This window comes from Trichechus manatus, unplaced genomic scaffold (assembly GCF_000243295.1).
Source record: "Trichechus manatus latirostris isolate Lorelei unplaced genomic scaffold, TriManLat1.0 scaffold00024, whole genome shotgun sequence".
In the NCBI taxonomy this organism is placed as follows: Eukaryota; Metazoa; Chordata; class Mammalia; order Sirenia; family Trichechidae; genus Trichechus; species Trichechus manatus.
In genome coordinates, this window is record NW_004443960.1 from 23,755,005 (window position 1) to 23,762,018 (window position 7,014).

Sequence of the window (7,014 nt, forward strand, 5' to 3'; positions counted from 1 at the left end):
CCCATTTTTTAATTAGATTGTTTGCCTTTTTGTTGCTGAGGTTTTGATGCTTTCTATGAATTTTAGAGATTAGACCCTTGTTGGATATGTTGTAGCCAAAAATGTTTTCCCAGTCCGTAGAATCTATTTTTACTCTTTTGGAGAAGTCTCTTCATGAGCATACATGTAAGAGGTCCCATTTATTTAGTTCTTCTTTTGCTGTTTGTGCATTTTTAGCTATGTTTAGTATTCTATTTATGCAATGTATAAAGGCCCCTGATGTCTCTATTTTTTCTTTCATGATCTTTATAGTTTTAGGTTTTATATTTAGGTTTTTGATTAATTTTTAGTTAGTTTTTGTGTATGGTCTGAGGTATGTGTCCTGTTTCATTTTTCTACAGATAGACATCCAGTTTTGCCAGCGCCATTTGTTGAAGAGACTGTCTCTTCCCCATTTAATGGATTTTGGTCCTTTGTTGAAGATCAGCTGTTCATAGGTGGATGGATTTAAGTCTGGGTTCTCAATTGTATTCCATTGTTCTATGTATCTGTCATTGTACCAGTACCAGGCTGTTTTGACTACTGTGACTGTACAGTAGGTTCTGAGATCAGGTAGTGTGAGGCCTCCTACTTTGTTCTTCTTCATAATGCTTTACTTATCCAGAGCCTGTTTCTTTTCCATATAAAGTTGGTGATTAGTTTTTCCATCTCTTTAAAGAATGCTGTTGGAATCTGGATTGAATTATATTCATAGATCGCATTGGGTAGTATTGACATTTTCACAATGTTAAGTCTTCCTATCCATGAGCATGGAATGTTTTTCCATTTATGTAGGTCTCTTTTTGTTTCTTGCGGTACTGTTTTGTACTTTGTATAGGTCTTTTACGTCCCTGGTCAGATTTATTCCTAAGTATTTTATCTTATGGGGGGCTGTTATGAATGGTATTATTTTTCTGATTTCCTTTTCGAAGTTCTCTTTGTTGGTGTATAAGAATCCAACTGATTTTTGTAAGTTGGTCTTGTATCCTGCTACTTTGCTGAATCCTTCTATTAGTTCCAGTAGGTTTCTTTTGGAATCTTTTAGATTTTCTATGTATAGGATCATATCATCTGCAAACAGAGATAGTTTTACTTCTTCCTTACCAATATGAATGTCATTTATTTCCTTTTCTTTCCTTATTGCTCTAGCTAGGACTTTGAGTACAGTGTTGAATAAGAGGGGTGGTAAAGGGCATCCTTATCTGGTTTCTGATCTCAAGGGGAATGCTTTCAGTCTCTGTCCATTGAGAATGATATTGGCTGTTGGTTTTGTATAAATGCTATTTATTATGTTGAGGAATTTCCCTTCTATTCCTATTTTGGTGAGAGTTTTTATCAGGAACGGGTGTTGGACTTTATCAAATGCCTTTTCATTGTTGATTGAGATGATTATGTTATTCTTTTCTTTTATTTATGTGGTGGATTACATTGATTGATTTTCTTATGTAGAATCATCCTTGCATACCTGGTATGAATCCCACTTGGTCACGATGCATTATTTTTTTGATATGGTGTTGAATTCTATTGCTTGGAATTTTGTTGAGAATTTTTGTGTCTGTATTCATGAGGGATATTGATCTCTACTTTTCTTTTTTTGTGGTGTCTTTGCCTGGCTTTGATATCAGGGTTATGCTGGCTTCATAGAATGAATTCGGGAGTATTTCCCTTTTCTATGCTCTGAAATAGTTTGAGTAGTACTGGTGTGATGTTTTCTCTGAATGTTTGGTAGATTTCTCCAGTGAAGCTATCCGGGCCAGGGCTTTTTTTGTCATTTGGAGTTTTTTTAATTACCTCTTCAATTTCTTCTTTTGTTATGGGTCTGTTCAGTTTTTCTACCTCAGTTTTTGTGTTAATTTAGGTAGGTAGTGTTTTTCTAGAAATTTGTCTATTTCTTCTAAGTTCTCAAATTTGTTGGAGTACAATTTTGCATAGTATTCTGTTATGATACTTCTTATTTCACTTTGTTCTGTTGTAATGTCACCTATTTCACTTCTTAACTGGGTTATTTTCTTTTGCTTTTCTTTTGTCAATTTGGTCAGTGGTTTTTCAGTTTTATTGATCCTTTCAAAGAACCAACTTCTGGCCTCGTTGATTCTTTCTACTGTTTTTCTGTTCTCTGTCTCATTTGATTTTTTCTTTAATCTTTATTATTTCCTTTCTTCTGGTGACTGTGGGTTTCTTTTGCTGCTCTCTTTCTATTTATTCAAGTTGTAGTGCTAATTTTTTATTTTAGCCCTTTATTCTGTTTTGGCATGTTCATTTATTGCTATAAATTGACCTCTGAGCACTGCTTTTCCTGTGTCCCAAAGGTTTTGGAATGTTGTGTTCTCATTCTCATTTGATTCTGGGAATTTTTTTAATTTCATCTTTGATTTCTTCTATTACCCAGTGCTTTCTAAGCAAAGTGTTATTCAGTTTCCATGTACTTGATTTTTTCCCCTGCTTTTCCTGTTATTGATTTCTACTTTTATAGTGTTTTGATCAGAGAAAATGCTTTGTATTATTTTGATATTTTGGATTTTATTGAGGCTTCCTTTGTGGCCTAAAACGTGATTTATTCTGGAGAATGATCCATGTGAGTTGGAAAGGAATGTATACTTGGTTGCTGTTGAGTGGGGTGTTCTGTATATGTCTATAAGATTGTGTTGGTTGATTGTGGCATTCAGAACTTCTGTATCTTTGTTGAGTTTCTTTCTGGTTGTTCTGTCCTCTACCGAGAGTGGTGTGTTGAAGTCTCTTACTATTATTGGGGAACTGTCTATTTCTCTTTTCAATGCTGGTAGAGTTTGTTTTATGTATTCTGGAGACTATCATTGGGTGCATATATATATTTTATGGTTATGTCCTCTTGATGGATTGACCCTTTAATCATTATATAACTTCCTTCCTCATCTTTTATGATAGATTTTGCTTTAAATTCTGTTTTATCAGAGATTAATATATCCACTCCTGCTCTCTCTCTCTTTTTTTTTTTTTCGGTTATTCTTTGCTTGATATATTTTTTCCATCGTTTGAGTTTTAGTTTATTTATGTTTTTGTGTCTAAGGTCTGTTTCTTATAGACAGCTTATTGATGGATCTTTTTTTTTTTTTTATCCATTCTGCCACTCTCTGTCTCTTTATTTGTGCATTTGAAGTCAGCGTAATTATTGATAGGTATGAGTTTACTGCCATCATTTTGTTGTGCTTTCCTTTGTGGTATTGACAGTTTCTTTGTTCTGCTTAATTTTCTGTGCTGAGTTTCTTTTGTTTGTGGATTTTCTTTTCATTTCTTTCATTGTTGTTGATTTTGTGTTTACTAAGTGTTTATGTTTTCTTCTTTTTTATTTTGATGAGTAAGTTTGTTAACTTTCTTTGTGGTTACCTTGACATTTTCCATTATCTTCCTAAGTTTAAAGCAACCATTTATTTCTTGATATCACCTTGACTTCCTCTCCATTTGAAAGTTGTATAACTACAGCATTTATTCCTCCTTTTTGTTTTGACATTGTCATCATTTACAGATTGATTTCCCCTGGTTCTCTCTTTTCAGTCTTTTAGCTTTGTTTCATTTTTGAGAATTCTTCATCTGGGTCAATATCTGGCTGATGCTGTCCTTGTAACTTTGGTCTGGTTTTTACAAATTCCCTTAATTTCTGTTTATCTGGAAATGTCCTAATTTCACCATCATATTTGAGAGACAGTTTTGCTGGATATACAATTCTTGGTTGGCAATATTTTTCTTTCAAGGTTTTATATATGTCATCCCATTGCCTTCTTGCCTGCATGGTTTCTGTCGAGTAATCAGAGCTTAGTCTTATTGGTCCCCCTTTGTAGGTGACTTTTCATGTTTCCTCAGCTGCTCTCAGGATTCTTTCTTTGTCTTTGGTTTTGGAAAGTTTGATTATGATATGTCGTGGTGATTTTCGTTTAGAATCTATCCTGTATGTGGCTCATTGAGCTTCTTGCATGGAAATCTTCTTGTCTTTTATGGTATTAGGAAAATTTTCTGCCAGCAAATCTTTGACAGTTCTATGTGTGTGTGTGCTTGCCTCCTTCTGTTTTGGATTTCCCATCACATAGAATTTTTTCCTCTTGATAGTATCCCACGTAATTCTTAGGCTTTATTCATTTTTCTTCATTCTTTTTTTCTGATTTTTCCTCAGACAAATTGGTGTCAAGGGATTTGTCCTCTATCTCACAGATTCTGTATTCCATTGATTCAATTTTGCTCCTATGTCCTTCTATTGACTTGTCTATTTCTGATATTTTATTGTTAATCTTTTGGATTTCTAATTGCTGTTTTTGTATAGTTTCTAATAGTCTATTTATTTTGTCATTTTGTTCTTGTATTGTTTTCCTGAATTCCTCAATTGCTTTTGCCATGTTTTTCTTGATTTTGTCTGTGTTTTCCTTGGTTTTGTATGTATTTTCCTTGATCTGTTGGAGAACCCTATACATTAGTCTTTTGCATTTCTTATCAGGTAGTTCCATTACCATTTCTTCCTCCAGAAGGTTTTCTGGTTCTTTATTTTGGTCACTTGCTAGAGCCATCTTGTCCTGCTTCATTATGTGATTTGATACTGTCTATTGTCTTTGAGGAATTAAGATGTTATTATATTTATTTATTTATTGTATGTTTATTTGCTGCATCCTGTTTTTTTGTTTTGTTTGGTATATCCAGGTAGGTGGTGTGTACATGCTACTTTAGTCACTAGCCTAGCCATACTGGAGCTCTCTCCATCTGTCTCCAGATGGGTGGAGCAGTGGCTGGATATGTGAGTGTGGGTCTCTGTTTGCTGGTGTTGTGGAGCAGGTGAGGATGTAGCTGGCATTGCTCGTGAGGTGATGTGTCTGTCTGCCTGGTCACTGGGTATGGGTGCAGTCAGGATTCTCACTGGTCGCTGGATTGGGTGTTGTGTGTGCACACTGCTGGTTGCTGGGTGGTCAGGGTGAGGGTGCTTGAGTCATTGGTCACCGAGTGGGTGGTATGGAAACTCTCACTGAAGGTCTCACGCAGGTAGGGCTGCATGGGGGTGGTTGGAGTGGACATAAGTGTCTGTTTATGGGGGTTGAGGGTGGTGCAGAGGGCTAGGCGGGGGAATGCCACCAGTCCACAGTTGCCCACTAAAATGCATGCCTCTGCCTGCTAGAGTGCTATGTTGGGGAGGGTATGCCACTGGTCCTCAGGCCCCCAGAGCAGGCAGTTGGAGGGAGCAGGAGGCGCGAGTGGTCTGCAAGCCCCTGGCATAGGTGGCTGGGTGTTGGAGCAGGTGCCTCTGGTTTGCGGGCTCTTAGTGCCAGTGGCTGGGCAGAGCTGCAGGTGTTGCCAGTCTTTGGGCCCCCAGTGTGGGCACCTGGCTGTAGGAGTGGGCACCCCAGGTCCTCAGGCCCCTGGCTCAGTTGGCTTGGTGAAAGAGGGGATGCTGCTGGTCCCTGGGCTCCCAGTGCTGGTGGCCAGGCAGAGAAGTGGATTGATGATGAGGAGCTTCCCCCAGAGCAGACAGAGAGTGAAAGCCTTCCCCTGGAACTGGCACACTGAATTCAGACTTCTAGCATCCTAAACGGTGAGAGAACAAATTTCTTTTTGTTAAAGCCATCCACTTGTGGTATTTCTGTTACAGCAGCCTTTAGACAACTAAGACAGGAAAACGAAAAAAAGAATAAAGTTAGATCCTGTGTAAAACCATATATCAGAATAAATTCACATGATTTGAACGTTTAAATGTAGAAAATAAAAAATGTGCTAGAAGAAAACGTAGCTGAATATTTACATATTTTGTTTGGGGTACTCCTTTTTCTACCAAAGGTAATAATTGTGAAATTGACTACATAAAAATAAAAAACATAAAGCTAAAAACATAGTTTATTGGTAAAGGCAAATTGATAATTTGGTATTTGGAAGCTACATGGTATAGAAAAAAAATGATATCCTTACTACAAAAGAGGCTTTTATAAATTAATAAGATATGGCAAATGAGCAATAGGAAACTGATAAAAATACAATTAAGCATGCAAATCACAGAAGATATACAAACTGCAAATAAATATAAACAAACGTTAGGCTGTTATCTTCATTTCATTTCCTTCTTGACTTGATTCTTATGCTCTCTTTCTAGCTTCTTGAGTTGAACATGTAAGTCATTTATTTTCAATTTTTTAATATTTATGTGTGAGTATATTTGAAGATATAATCTTTCTTATTTGTTGTTGTTAGTTGCCTGTGAGTTGGCTCTGATTCATGGTGACCTCATGCATAACAGAACAAAATGTTGCCAGGTCCTGCACCGTCTTCATGATTGTTGGTATTTTTGAATCCATTGTTGTGGCTATGTGACAATCCATCTACCTCATTGAGGGTTTCTCTCATTTTTGATGACCCTCTACTTTACCAAATATAATGTCCTTTGTCAGAATTGACTCGATGGTATCAGGATTTTTTTTTTTTTTAAATATTTGGATAACATGCATTGTTTGGTTTGGCAGGATGGTGAGAAACATGAAAAGTGGAAGGGGACCTGGAGTACCAAGATAAGTGGGGTGGAGTTTGTTAGTTAGGCAGGTGTCTGAGTCAGGGAGGGCATCAGTAGATGTATGCCTGAGAAACACTGATCTGCTGCTGTCTAGGATGAACAGAAATGAGGCACAATGGAGGCCTGGCTAATTGGAGGAATACTGAACAAACCCAGATATGCCTGAACAAGAAATAGGTGTAGGCAGTGGAAAGGAAAAACATACCTGCTTAGTCTCCAGACCTCCTGAGAATTGCTGAGTGAAGTTTGTCTTCCCTGTGTTCATAGCTCTTACTTTTCATTGGAGGTTCTTCAAGAACTTGCCCCTAGAACAAGCCTGGATCAAGCTTAGGAAAAAAAAAAAAGGCAATGCCTAAGTAAGAAATCAACAAAACTCCTGTCCAAAAAATCACCTCCTCCCCATCATTTGTAGGACCTGATATTTAACTAATTCTCCTTCTTCCAAAAGTCTCTTATCTTTTTTAAGTTTTTTTTTTTATAACTTT